The sequence below is a fragment of the Chlamydotis macqueenii genome, chromosome 1, assembly GCF_036417535.1.
Source record: "Chlamydotis macqueenii isolate bChlMac1 chromosome 1, bChlMac1.mat, whole genome shotgun sequence".
Lineage (NCBI taxonomy): Eukaryota > Metazoa > Chordata > Aves > Otidiformes > Otididae > Chlamydotis > Chlamydotis macqueenii.
The window spans coordinates 121963837-121976541 of NC_141556.1; the positions used below are offsets into that span (position 1 = coordinate 121963837).

General features: G+C 42.1%; 1 long non-coding RNA gene across 1 annotated transcript in view; it reads left to right on the forward strand.

Annotated features, from left to right (window-relative positions):
• Positions 1-571: 571 nt before the first annotated feature.
• The window catches only part of LOC147602263 (uncharacterized), a 42666-nt gene continuing 30532 nt past the window's right edge, over positions 572-12705 (forward strand). The window contains exons 1-2 of the long non-coding RNA XR_015261033.1: positions 572-682; positions 2175-2279. This is a non-coding gene — a long non-coding RNA (uncharacterized LOC147602263). The remainder of the gene's footprint in view (positions 683-2174; positions 2280-12705) is intronic.

A 12705-nucleotide genomic window follows, 5' to 3' on the forward strand; every position in this document is an offset into this window, starting at 1 on the left:
CGCGCCGCTCCCCCCGCCCGGGGCCGCTGCGGTGAAAGGGGACGTGGGGGGAGCGGCCGGGGCGCTGCCGGCGGCCGCGTGGGCGGCCGGTGGGCGGGTGAGCGTGGGGAGGGTGAAGCTGCGTGGGCCGCGGCGGCAGCGCAGCGCAGCGCAGCGCGACGCGCCGCGGACAGGTGGGCTGGCGGGGGGCGGGCGGGCGGTGCGAGCGTGCGGCGGCGGGGGCGGGCCGGCCGTGGGTGGGCAGCAGCGCGGCTGTCGAGCGGCACTGCGCCCCCCCGCCCGGCAGCAGCGGCAGCGGCAGCGGTAGCTGCGGTGGGAGCCCCGGCGTCGCCATAAAAAGGGAAAGGGGCCGGGAGGCAGGAGGCGCGCGCGCGCGCGCGCGCTGCCGGTCCGCCGTGCGGCGGCACCGGCACCGGCACCGGTAGAAGCGTGCTTGGAAGGGAGGGAGGGAACCGAAGAAAGAGCGGGAGGCTGTGCCGAGCTGGCTCCCGCCCTCCCGCAGGAGTCCCGGGCGGGCGGCGCAGCGGCACCCGGGGCGCCCGGCTCCCCCTGGCTGCGCGGCAGCGGTGGCGGCGGCGGGAGGGCGGGAGCCGCGCTGCTGAGGAGGAGCCGCCGCTGCCGCCACCGCCTCCGCCTCATCCTGCGGCACCGGCCGGCGGGGCGAGGAGCCCGGCGAGCACAGGTACGGGTTGGCAGCGCCCGCTCCCCTCAACGCTCGGCCCTCTGAATTTAAGCGGTCACCCCTGTCCCGGCGGGAGGCGCCTCCGTGTGTGAGGGGGCTTGAGGGGCGGCTGGGGTGAGGGGCTTGGTGGGGCGGTGGGTGTGAGGCGGGGGCTGGTGGAGGCCGGCGGCGGGGCAGCGCCCGGCGCGCACCTGAGCGGCCGCAGCCGGGCCGGGAGGGTGGCGGGGTTCCCGAGAGGCTAGGGGAGGGGAGGGGGGGGTCCCCCGAGGTGGGAGGGTGTCCCCGCGGCCGTGGGTGCCTTCCCGCCCGGGGGGGGGCGGCCGGCGGTGGCGGTGCCAGGGTTACCTGGACTTGGGCTTCGGGGCGCGGCAGCCTCGCCCACGTTGGGGATTTCATTTATTTATTGCTATTAAAAAAAATATTTTAAGAGCCCCTTGTTATTTAATTTCGGTTTCCATTCCAGTTTGAGGTTTCTGGTCGAGGCTGCGATTCCTGTTGCCGTAGGGTAGCGCGGGGGTGCAGGTGCCCGGGCCGCCGTGCCCAAACGAGTCCCTTTCCGACCCCTGACGGCTGGGGAGCGTCCTTCCAGACAGGGAGGCGGTGGGAGCGTTGGGGCGGCTGCTTCCAGGGGTGACAGGAGCAATTTTTGAGAAGTGGGAGCTGGATGCGCACCAGAAGCTCGCGTTCGCCCAGAGCCTGCGCTCCGAAACTTCGTTATTCGGCGAAAGCCCTGTTCCGAACGCCGGAAAGCTTTGCTTTTTTTTTTTTTTTCCAGGAAGGCTTGCATTTTCTGTGTTACTGTATTTTCAGGAAAGGATTAACGTGAGGGCTCTGGGTACTGTGTGTTCAGATCTGATTTTGATGTAAATGGTTAATTTGGCAGAATCTGTGGCATGTTGCTCAAAGCACGGTAAGCCTGGGATAAATCGAGTAGCTTTCATGGCATTAAAAAAGTTCAAAATCACTTTTAGTTCTATGAGATGTTCTTCCAAATACTAGCTTTTTTTTTTTTTTTTTTGTGTGCATTTCTTTACAACCTATATAAGGTAACTAAGCCAAGCGTGGAAATCATGTTTCTGTAAAACTATGTTCGTTTATCAGATGGAAGGAAAAAAATCAAATTAGTGTTTGTATTTACCAAGTAATTAAGTGTGGATGGCTTTTGTATTCCCACTTCAGAAGTCGCCTTGCTCTGTCAAGGTTATGATGTGTCCACTTAACAACAAGGATAACAAAAATCTGTAAAGCCTATATCTGTCTTTAAGAGTTTTAAATATTCTCTTGGGTTAAATTGAGTTGCGACTGGGCTTTTTTTTCTTCCTGAAATTTATTAAAGAGAAAAATATAAATAGTTCAGTTTGAGTATCTTAACACACCTTTTGGAAAGGAGAATGATATAGAATGGTTGTATAGAAAAAACAAGTGAGCTGAAACATTGTGGTAATAGGATTTGCAGCATAAAATATGGCTAATTTCTCTTGTATGACTACAGGTGGCAGTGTAGAAGCCAAGAACAAAATTGGCAGAAGTTCTGTTCTGTGTACGAGAAAATGAAGAGTATACTCATGACTAAGCACAGGAACCTGGAAAACCACAGGTATGTGAAGTGATTCATACAACTGCCTATGGTGCTCCCAGTAGCTACTCTATTCTGATGTTGCTGGCTCAATAAGTATTTTTGGACCAATTATCACTTAATGTATTCACAGTAAGAGCCTAATCAAAATGTCATGGAAAAATCTATATTTGGTTACTAAAAGGAGCAAAAATACTTTAAGGCAACATGCAAGGAGAGGTGGGATTTTCCCACTCTTTAATGGTTTATTTTGACTATAAAGAATCAGAGCACTGAGTTGCATGAAAATGTTTGTTTTTTTTTTTCCTCTAAATAAATAAATAGATTCCAGAATGATAAAGCTATCAGCAGTTACAGGCCTGAATAGACTTGAAATGGAGAAACTTTAGGTACAATAGAAAAATTTGCATGTCTGGATGTGTTGGATGTCCTATCAGTACTATTTTTATGAGCACTGAAGAACTGAAAGCATGAGGAGAATTACAGAGTTGTAATGAAGAAGATGTAATTTCAAATAATTTAAAAATTCACTATCCAGTGGTCATGCATATGTGATGTTAAGTGTTAAATCTTGTAAGATTTAAAAAAAAAAAAAAGTATTACAACACTGTTTTCTATTAAAAAAAAAAAGTAAAATGAGCAGTACCTAAAAAGAGCTCATGATTAGCTCTCAAATTTCAGTGCAAAGGGAAATACTAGATTACCTTAGTAATTAATTTTTCTCATTAATTAGTAGTGTTGGAGGGAAGCAAAGCTTTTCTTGTATGTTTACATCAATGCGCACAGCCTGTAGAAATTAGTCCGTGGATCTGCATTCCTGGGAAGTCATGGAGGATGGGACAAACTCAGAATTGGAGCTTGAGGATTTTTTAGAACTGATGAGTGGGCAGTTATCCTGGTAAGAAGTGTCAAAGTGCAACTATTGCTGTGTTTGTTTAAATATTTTATTTCTGTGTTTGGCTGTTCTTACCCTAGTCTAAGAAGGCATTTTGTCTAAACCTTTACATTGCTTCTCAGGTAATGTAGTTATACCCCGAATGTCCACAAGTAGCCTTGTGTCGGCTGCCCTGCAGTAACTGGCCTTGGGCACAGGTTTAGTTATCCCCAGTTGCAAAGTAAGATGCAGAGTGATTTATTTCACTGTTAGAATGGGCTAAAGAGCACACATCCCATTAGGTATAACCAACCAGCCCTCACCGATAAACTGTTAAAATTATAGTAGCTTGGCATCTTGTGGTTCTGGAATCCGGATCAGAATGCTTTTTTTTTTTTTTTTTTTTTTCCTATCCACTGCTTAAAAAAAACATCCATGACACTATATTTCAGGTACAGCTTTGGGCACCCAAGCCCTGAAGCTGTAAGCTCTCTGTGGAGAGGCTGTATCTCTGTTGGTGAATAGCAAGACTCTGATCTCTGAGTGGGGTTTGTGGGTAGAATCATAATGCTTTGAAAAAACAGTATGCCTTCGATAGAGTACCCTGAAGAGCTATCACAGTTCTTAATTTCAATTTAAAAGAAAAAAAAGTGAATAAATCTAGATCTTCTGGGCTGTTCTTGCAGGGGAAAGCTCTTCTAACCATCTTTGCCTGACCATCATGTTGTTGCTTGTCACCTTTTACACCTGAGTGAGGACCCACTCGGGTGTAGCTGGGGAGAAAAAAGCATCAGCACTGATTTCTGTACAGCCCTGTAGTTTTTAAATTATTATATCTTACTGAGCAAAACAGTTAAGTATACTTTAAAAACTTAAATTAATAGCCTTGATAAAGTCAATTGAACCGTTTATGTACTACAGGTCAGCATACGCTTATGGATTTGTTGAACATTGAGTTCATTAGTTTGTGCTAACACATTTAGAACAGAAAATGAAAATGTCATTTGTCATTGGTATAAAATTTTAATGGGGTCTTCCATTACATCAAGCGTTCAAAATGGTAAAGAAAACTGGTAACTAAGCAGTGTGATGCTCAAGAGTTCAATTTACAGACACTTCTCTGTGCTAATTATGAAGTATTGACATAAATGAATGACACTACTTGTTAAAGCACCTTTTGCAGCATATAGCAGCTATGTGTTCACAAGATGATTCATAACATTCAGCAATTTGATGAGTTTCCCTGCCATTACGGAGATTACTAAGTATCTAATGTATTTGCACTACACTGGGTTACTTTAAATTAGATTTGATGCTGGAAAGGGAAGGAGAACCATTTTCTATCAACTGAAAAATCAAGCTGGTTTATGAATCAGTTAGTCAGTATTGAATTTCTCTTTACTATATAGTGCAATTTATCCCTTACAATAAAATACAAATGTTTAATCATCTTGCCTATAAATACAGCAGTGACTGTGTCTGTGCGAGAAACCCTCAAGACTTATTTTGTGTTGAAAGTTGTGTACATTATAGCTAATAAAATATAGCGGATTTGCTGTAACTGAAAGTAGAATTCATACTAAGAAATCTAAATTTGGAATCTAAATGTGTAAAGTCCCATTTTGAATCAGCAAATCTTGGTTATATAGAAAGCTATTTGATTTAATGCAGGATGTATTTGTAAGTACAGCCTCTATTAACAGCGCAACAGATGCTGCATCTTAGAAAACTGTCTTACGCGTCTGCTTTGAACTGAAAGTTGTGGCTGGTTACATGTTCTGTTGTCTTACGAAAACTGTGTTTAAGGGCTTGCACAATCAGTCATTTCACACCATCATGAAGATGGCTGTAATCTGTTAGATTATAAAGCATGATTGCCTCGCAGTTATTGGAAATGTCTGTTACATAAGAAAAATTGAACTTTCTCACTCCTTAGTACTTGTATAGGATTGTCTTGGAAATGGTTCATGGGAAGCTGGTGAATGTACTAGGCCTGTGACTAATGACGCTGAGCAGAAGACAGAAGAATGATTTTATTATGCCTGCTTATTTTGTGAAATAACAGGTAACAACCAGTCCAGTATCAAAGGCAGATTTTCAGAAAACTGATAGATTGTCTGTCAGGAGGATGAGGATGGTCTGAATCAAAGTCTCTGGAGAGGGAGGCACAAAGTGAAAATTTCAAGTGGAATACCCTGAGAGTAAGCCTAAAACAGAAGGACTGTGTCTGAGGCCATTTTGCTTAGACACTTTGGCTTCTTAGGCTAGAGGTTGATACCAGATCTCCAGTTAGAAGAGAGCAGCATTTTCTTCATCTCGACAGTATTAATACAGCTGTTAAACCAAAGGGATAGTTATGACATTGCAAGGTGCCCATTGTAGATTACTATAACTGAAGTGGACTCTTGTGAAAGTAGCAACATGCTAAGCACATGTGTAAGGAAAGTATCCTTAATTAGCAAATGTGCAAAGTAAATCTCCAGGCATATAGTCCCACTGCTGTCTTTGGGCAGGCTGCCAGTGGCCTTCTATGAGAAGTAAGTCCTAATGTAGGAGGACATCAAACCTGTGAAGGTAAAACAATCCTGAAATTACCTCCTGGAGATGAGACCTTGCTCTCACATAATGGCCAAGTATCCTTTTGCTCTAAGAATGCCATTGCATGGTGTTGATTCTAGATGACAGAAGAACGTGGAATCATTTTAGGTTGGAAAAGACCTTTAAAGTTATAGAGTCCAACGCATCTCCTGCCATGGTGGAGTTGCGCTCCACTTAGTTAAGTAGAGTGCAACTAACTGGATTTGTGGTGCTGGAAGGGAGCATATAGTAACCTTCCAACTACACACCAAGGTGGCTTACAACAAAAGGAGTCTAGACTATCTTTTGCTGCTGGAAAAGCTGGTGAAGAAGTGCTGGTGACATAAGCTACCAAAATAGCACTGGAAACAACATCTGAGTTGCTAGATAGAAGGTTAAGAATAAAGACCTCTGCAGCATCAGTCTGCACTGTCGTCCCAGTACCCTACATGAGGACAGCAGAAAGGGTACACAGGTCAAGATGACACAGCATCCGGGGTTGAAGTCCTTAACATGGCTGTACGTAGGACAAAAGTTGATGAAAGTCTTGTACAAAACAGTGAAGAACTGCCTGAATAAATTAGGTCTAATTTTGACAGGAACACAGAAGAGAAGTGTTTCTGTGCAAATACTAGAGGACTAGAAGGTAAATGGAGAGACTGAATGCCTAGTTTGAAAGTAAGTTATTGACAGCATAGGTCTACCATAGAGAAGACAGCTAGCAGGACACTCATGGTTTCTGTGGAAAGCCTGGTAAGAGGAACAGTCAAAAGGAAAAAATGCTTGCAGTCAGTGTGGAGAAACTCAGAACAAATGCATATCCCGTGACAACTCCTTCTCTGATCCTATAAAAAGGTTTAAAAAAAACAATTAGCGTGTCTGAGCAGGCTGTAAGGAACAGAAAGATATCCTTCAAAAACTTACATCAAAAAAATAAAGATGGAAACCAGGCAAATTAAACATAAAATATACTGTAAAATAAGTTAAAGCCTGATACGTGATTTGTAAAAGGCAGAGAAGCTTGTCATAAGTGCTCTTTCAAAAACATCAGAAACAGGGAGACCATTGGGCCAACAGATAACTAAGATCTGAAAGAGCTTCAAAGAAGATTGCACTGTAGCTGAAAGAGTATGAGATACTCAGGTTCACTGTGCAGGAGCTCAGATTCCTCAATAAAATCTCCTCTCTGTGGGGAGAGAAGCACAGGTCCTGTTGAGGTGCCTGTTCCAAATCAAAGTGGTGCTGGGACAATTTTCTTAGAATAAAATTTATAAAAATGAGGTACAGCAAACTGCCAACTCTGGGTGCATCAAAGACCTCCGGAAGATCTCTCAGTATAAAGTCTTTGAACTGGTAACAGTGGTGTTTAACAGCACAGTACTGCTGTGGTAATAGTGAAGTTGAGGGTGCTAAAGGTGATGCCGGTTTTTAAAAAGGCTTTCAGAAAGTGTATAGGAAAGAACAAGACAAGTATGACTGGCATTCATACTGGTCAATTTGGTGGTAAATATAGTGAAGAAGAGGAAAACTAGTGGATTCATGGACAAATTTGATACACCAGGAAAGAGTGAGAACAGCTTCACAGGTCCAGCAGAGTTCTTTGGAGACGCTTTTGAGGTTGTGAGTAAGTGTGATCTAGCTGATGCAGTACACTTGGGTTTCAGAAAGTCTTTTGAGAACTACTCACCAAAGGTGCTGAGCAAAATGAAACTGCTCTGACATAAGAGGAAAGTTCTCTCCTAGACTGATAGTTGGTTAAAAGATGGGGTAGGAATAAATGACCTGTTTTCACAGAGGGGACAGAAGTCTCCGGTAGAGTTGCGCATGGATCTGTGCTAGGTTTAACACTAGTCAGTGTATGCATTGATGTTCTGGAAGAGTGAGTGCAGAGTGATTCTAAGTTAATGAGGGCAGCAAAAATGAAAGCTAATTATGAAGAGCCAAAGAGGGAGCTAATGATGCTTAGTAACTGGGGATGGAGCTTGCTGCTGATACTATGAAGTAATACGCCCAGAGGAGAACCATCCTGCTGTTACTGAGACTGTAAACTATTAGCACCAAAGGAAGCAATGTTATAGAGAGCTTACCATGATAAATCCAAGCATTGGTTAAGTGTTCAGTACTGGTTAAAAAAAAAAAAAAAAGGAAGACTGGCCAACAGAACAGAAATCTGCTATGCCAGTCTATAAACTGCCTGTGCTTTTGTTTTGACCTCTGGATGTGGTTCTGATCCCCATATTTAAAGGAAGGGTGAGGGGGGGAAAAGGAGAGATAATAGAACTAGAAATGGGTGGCAGTGATGATAAAGAGCAATTAAATAGATTAGGAATCTTCAGCCTGGCAAAGAAATAGCTAAAGATGAAAATGATAAAAATCTATGTAGGAGTGTAATGGAAAAAATGAACAGGGAATGCTCATTAACTGTCTCTTGTAGTACAAGACCCAGAGGGGATCAAATAAAACTATCAAGTGACAGATTCAGAACAAGTAAGAGGTTATATTTTTTTCATAGTGCATAATTTAACTGTGAGCCACTGTACCTACTAAAAGTTTATTTGCATGTGGACTTTCAGTGCAAAAGCATCACCTCTTGCTTAGAAGAACACAAAACCCAGTCCCTGAAGACTGGGGAGGGATCCTGAGGTGCATCCCTGGAAGCTTTACCTGTCCTAGTGCTGCTCCCCAAACCTCTGCTCTCAGCCTTTGCTAAAGACACAATATGAGGATAGATGTATTTTTGGTCTGACTGAATATGGTTATTAGTATGTAAGATGAAGAAAAATTGCAGTCCCCTGAAGAAAATGCTGACCACATGCCACTCCAGATGCATAACAGAATTATTGGTGAAGAAAAACTGTTGAGAAGGACAGTTTTTTTTTTTCTAGGGCCTAATAACTTCCTGAAGGAAAAAAAAAAATCAGTTTTCTTTGAAGACTGTACCAGTCCTCATTATACCACATTGATACGTGAAGTTTAGTGCCTATACAGGGAGTTGAGGTTCTTTGTTCTGAGTTGTCAGTATTCAGCTTTAATTCTGTCATTGCTCAAAGTTGGATATTTGTTATTCCTTGCAGTTTATCTTCAGATGGACTGAATTAAAAACCTAAATGCAGAAATAAACCGGAGAAGTTGGAACGGGCTTACCCGTGTAATGAAATGGCTACCTGTATAATAAAATGAAAAATACAGTTTTTGAGTCATGAACATGGAAAATGAAATCTCTTTTCCTGTACATATGGTGAGGTTACACCTAGGTTCTTTCCTTATCGAAACATACAAGGACTAAAGCTGTATTAGACTTTGGACTGAATAAGGACCTGGAGAAAATAGGTTATAAAGGATGACTTGACTGCTAGACATGAAAACAGCATTTAAATATTAAAAGGATGTAGAAGTTATGAAAGAAGAATTATGTACTCATCCAACCCAGTAACAAATGAAAGGAAAGAAGAGTCTCCCAGTGGTAAGGCTTACGAGCTTATGTGAATACAAGCAGCCGTGTGGTACCGAATCAGCGCAAACACAGTGCTACAACCTGTATGGAGTTACAGAAATGGATGCTGGGCTAAGTCCAAATGTTAACTCTAACCCAGGAAAATTAGTCTCCTTGGGTTCCCATGGTTGGTAACAATAAGCTTCTCCATTGGGTGATATGGAGAAGGCCAAGCCGGTTTCTGCTCTGAGAAGCCTCCCTCTAGAGGAGGCTTTCTCTGTACACGCTGGCTACAGACTGACAAGGAAGAGAAAGATGACTGGCCTCCCTAAATCAAAGTTCACCTCTGAAAATACTTATTCTATATGTTAGTGTTAGACCTGATTTTTCTAGAGGTTTTAGTAGGTCACTTTTTTTTCCAGTTGTACTGTGATAAAAATACATAGCAAGACAATACTAGCTAAACCCATTTTTAAAGGTTTCATGAAGAACTGCCTTTTTCATACTTCTTAAAGTTCAGATTGTCCTACAAAGTTTCCTATACTTACCTGACAAAGCTAAGAGCTGTATTAAAAATAAGACTAACATACTTTTCTATTTAAGAAAAAAAAAAGTAAAATCAAAGATTTTTCTGAAATAAAAAAATAAGTCATACAAAAAGAGATCATAAGGAGTTTTTTAAACTACAAGGTAGGTAATAGAGCCTGTTTGAAAGAAGGAGTTAATAATGTACCCCACCAAACACCCCCACCACCCTCTTGTTAGCTCAGTTATTTCAACTGTATCCTTGAATGCTCTTTAGAGTTTTCCTGTTTGTTCAACAATACTTCTAAGAATATTTTTTTTCATTTTAATTTCCTATAATTGAATATGATACTAATGGAAAAAAGTGTGAGAAAAATATTGTTTACCTCTCTATTTTGTAATTAATGTAGTTAGATAATGAAGCTGAACCAGTGGCAATCTGACATTAAAGGAGATTTTGGTCAGCACAGTTGACAGTAAGTTTTTTTTTTTTTTTTTTTTTCCAAAAGTAATTTGGTACCTGACACCATGGAACAGAACTTAACTAGTAAAGTACTCAGAGTTAGTCTTTCACATCTATTTAAAATCATACTTTAAACCATAATACATGGTCTTAATGAGATAAGAGAATACACCAGCCATAGCACGCTTCTCATGCAGTATTTATTCCAGTGTTATCTCAGGAAGTGGACACTGCTGTATATATTTTTTATTGAATGAAATCAGTTCTTTGGAAACTATTTCAGTTATATTTTTCTAATGCAAAATCCTCTGAGAAGACAGGTTGTATATTTCAGTATTATGAAACTTCTGCATATGTACCATTTTTTTTTTCCCTCTTTAATATCAACTAGACCTGGTGTATTTCTCTTTTTCTTTTGAGAAGGGTGGCTGGCTCTGTAGTTATTCTCTAATGCCTTACAAATACTTGATTGTACTGGTTAGTTTTTATCTGAATTGTTCTTAGTGTTCCTGATAATTGAGGTGGCTATGCACTCTATAATAAAAATAATAATAATTCTGAAGTCAAAATGAAAGTCACATGCTGTCCTTGACTCAGATTTCAGTTATATGAAGTCTGTGTTGCTCACAAATGAAGTTGTAAATTCTTATGAAACATTAAATAAAATGGAAGCCAGAGCCCAAAGCAAAATAAAAAACCCTGCTTATCAAGTCTTTGCTGAGCCCAGTGGCCAGGGACAGACGTACTTGTGACATCACCTCCTACAGCATTGCATCCTGCTGGCTCCTGAGAATGCAAAGAAATTGCAAGTCCTCTAATTTCAGAGACTGAAACTGTTGTCGATTTGCTTTTTCTGCTTTTAGATGTGCTGCCTTTTTTGGTTTTGTTTCTCTGTTTTTTTTTCTTTGCTTCTCTGTAGTTTTACCTTTAATCATAACCTAATTACACAAGTGTTATAGATATATATTTTTTAAAAAAACTGCCTTATCTCAGTGTTTCCTGAAACTTGTAAACATTGTCTCCTTTGTTCCTTTACTCCACGCACAAATACGTTCTAATTGGAATGAATATTTAACAGCATATTAAAGTTACAGACATAACAGTGCTATCTGCATTGACCCAAATCTGGTAATTTTGTGAAGTTTAAACAAGTTTTTATTTTGCTAGTTCAGTCAAAATAAGCTGGACTACCCTAAGTAGTAGTGTGCTGCATCAGTTTTCTGATGCCAAGTGCTTTGTCGGGATTATTCAGTTTAACACATTTTTGCCTCACCAGACAAACATGCATATGATCACTTACAGAGACCAAGCCTTTACTGGCAACTTCTTAAGCCATGTTATCTTGAATGCTTGCTAGTGTGGGCATTTGCCTGCTAAATTAGGAATCTGTAAAGGTGTAAGCTGTTGTCCAGTATGGTGAAGATGTTTTTGAACAGGGACAGGGGTTCTGTTGACTGGCTTGTAGTTTTTAAGACTGTAGTGTAAGTAGCTCATAAACTCTTGTTGTGTGCTTGGTTTAATGTAAAATGTTCCTGGAAACATGGCTTTTGGAAAAAGCTGAAGAACAAAGAACTGAAGAATCTTCTGATTTCTCCACGTTAGTGCCTGTCATGGCTCCACTCACTTTCACTTTCTGAGGTCCGGTTCTTTGCTGTACAGTTTCAGCAGTGAGTGAAAGGCAAGGCTGCTCACCCCACAGAGCTGCTAGCCTCAGGGTTAAGTTAGCGTCTTTGGAGATGTGGGGCTGGTCTGTGATTGTGCTGTAGTCACAAGGCTGTCCTGCCAGGGAAGTACCTGAGCTACTTACTCATCTTTCCCTTCAGACCACTTGGAAAGTGTCCCACTCACCTGCCGAAAGAATGAGGACATGTACGTGACCCTGGGAGATGGTTCTGGGTAGCAAGTGGAAGTAAGACCCTTGCCTACAGCACAAGGTCCAGGCTAAGGCAGGATTTAAGATCAGAGTCTACGCTTGGTAAGGCCTGGTTTGTTTGCGTCTTTGGGCAGACACTCTGGTTTATCCTCCTGAGACCTAGCTCTTCCTGCTGCCTAGATAAGGAGCCCATCTATCTACTGCATGGCTCTGGCTTTGCTTTGGGGACCAGTCTGCTATCAGCTGGGAGCAGCAGTGTCTGGCTTGTATCGGAGCCTTTTATTTCATCTAGCGTTTGGACCAGTGTCAGCAAGGTGAAATTTCAAGGAGCTGCAGCATCCAGAGACAGTAGCTGTTCTGGGGTAATATGTTTCCTCATCCTTTTTCATCAGCCTTAGGTTTCTTAGCTTTTAAGTCCCAAAGACTACCAGTAATTCACATCTGTGCTGTGTCCAGCCATAACTTGAGATCTGCTGAACATTGTCCCAATGATCTTGTGTAAATCCTTGTCCATTGATGCCTCCATTGCAGCCGTTGCTTTTTTACTTCATCACTACAGATTATGACTTGTAGATGGAGACTGAAATGGAAAGACTAAGAACAGAACTGTAACTTCCCTTCCTACTTGGACCTGGTCTATATGTGAATGTTACAAAAGGGAAAATGACTGGTTAGGTGTAATTTTCTGAATTAAAAAAAAAA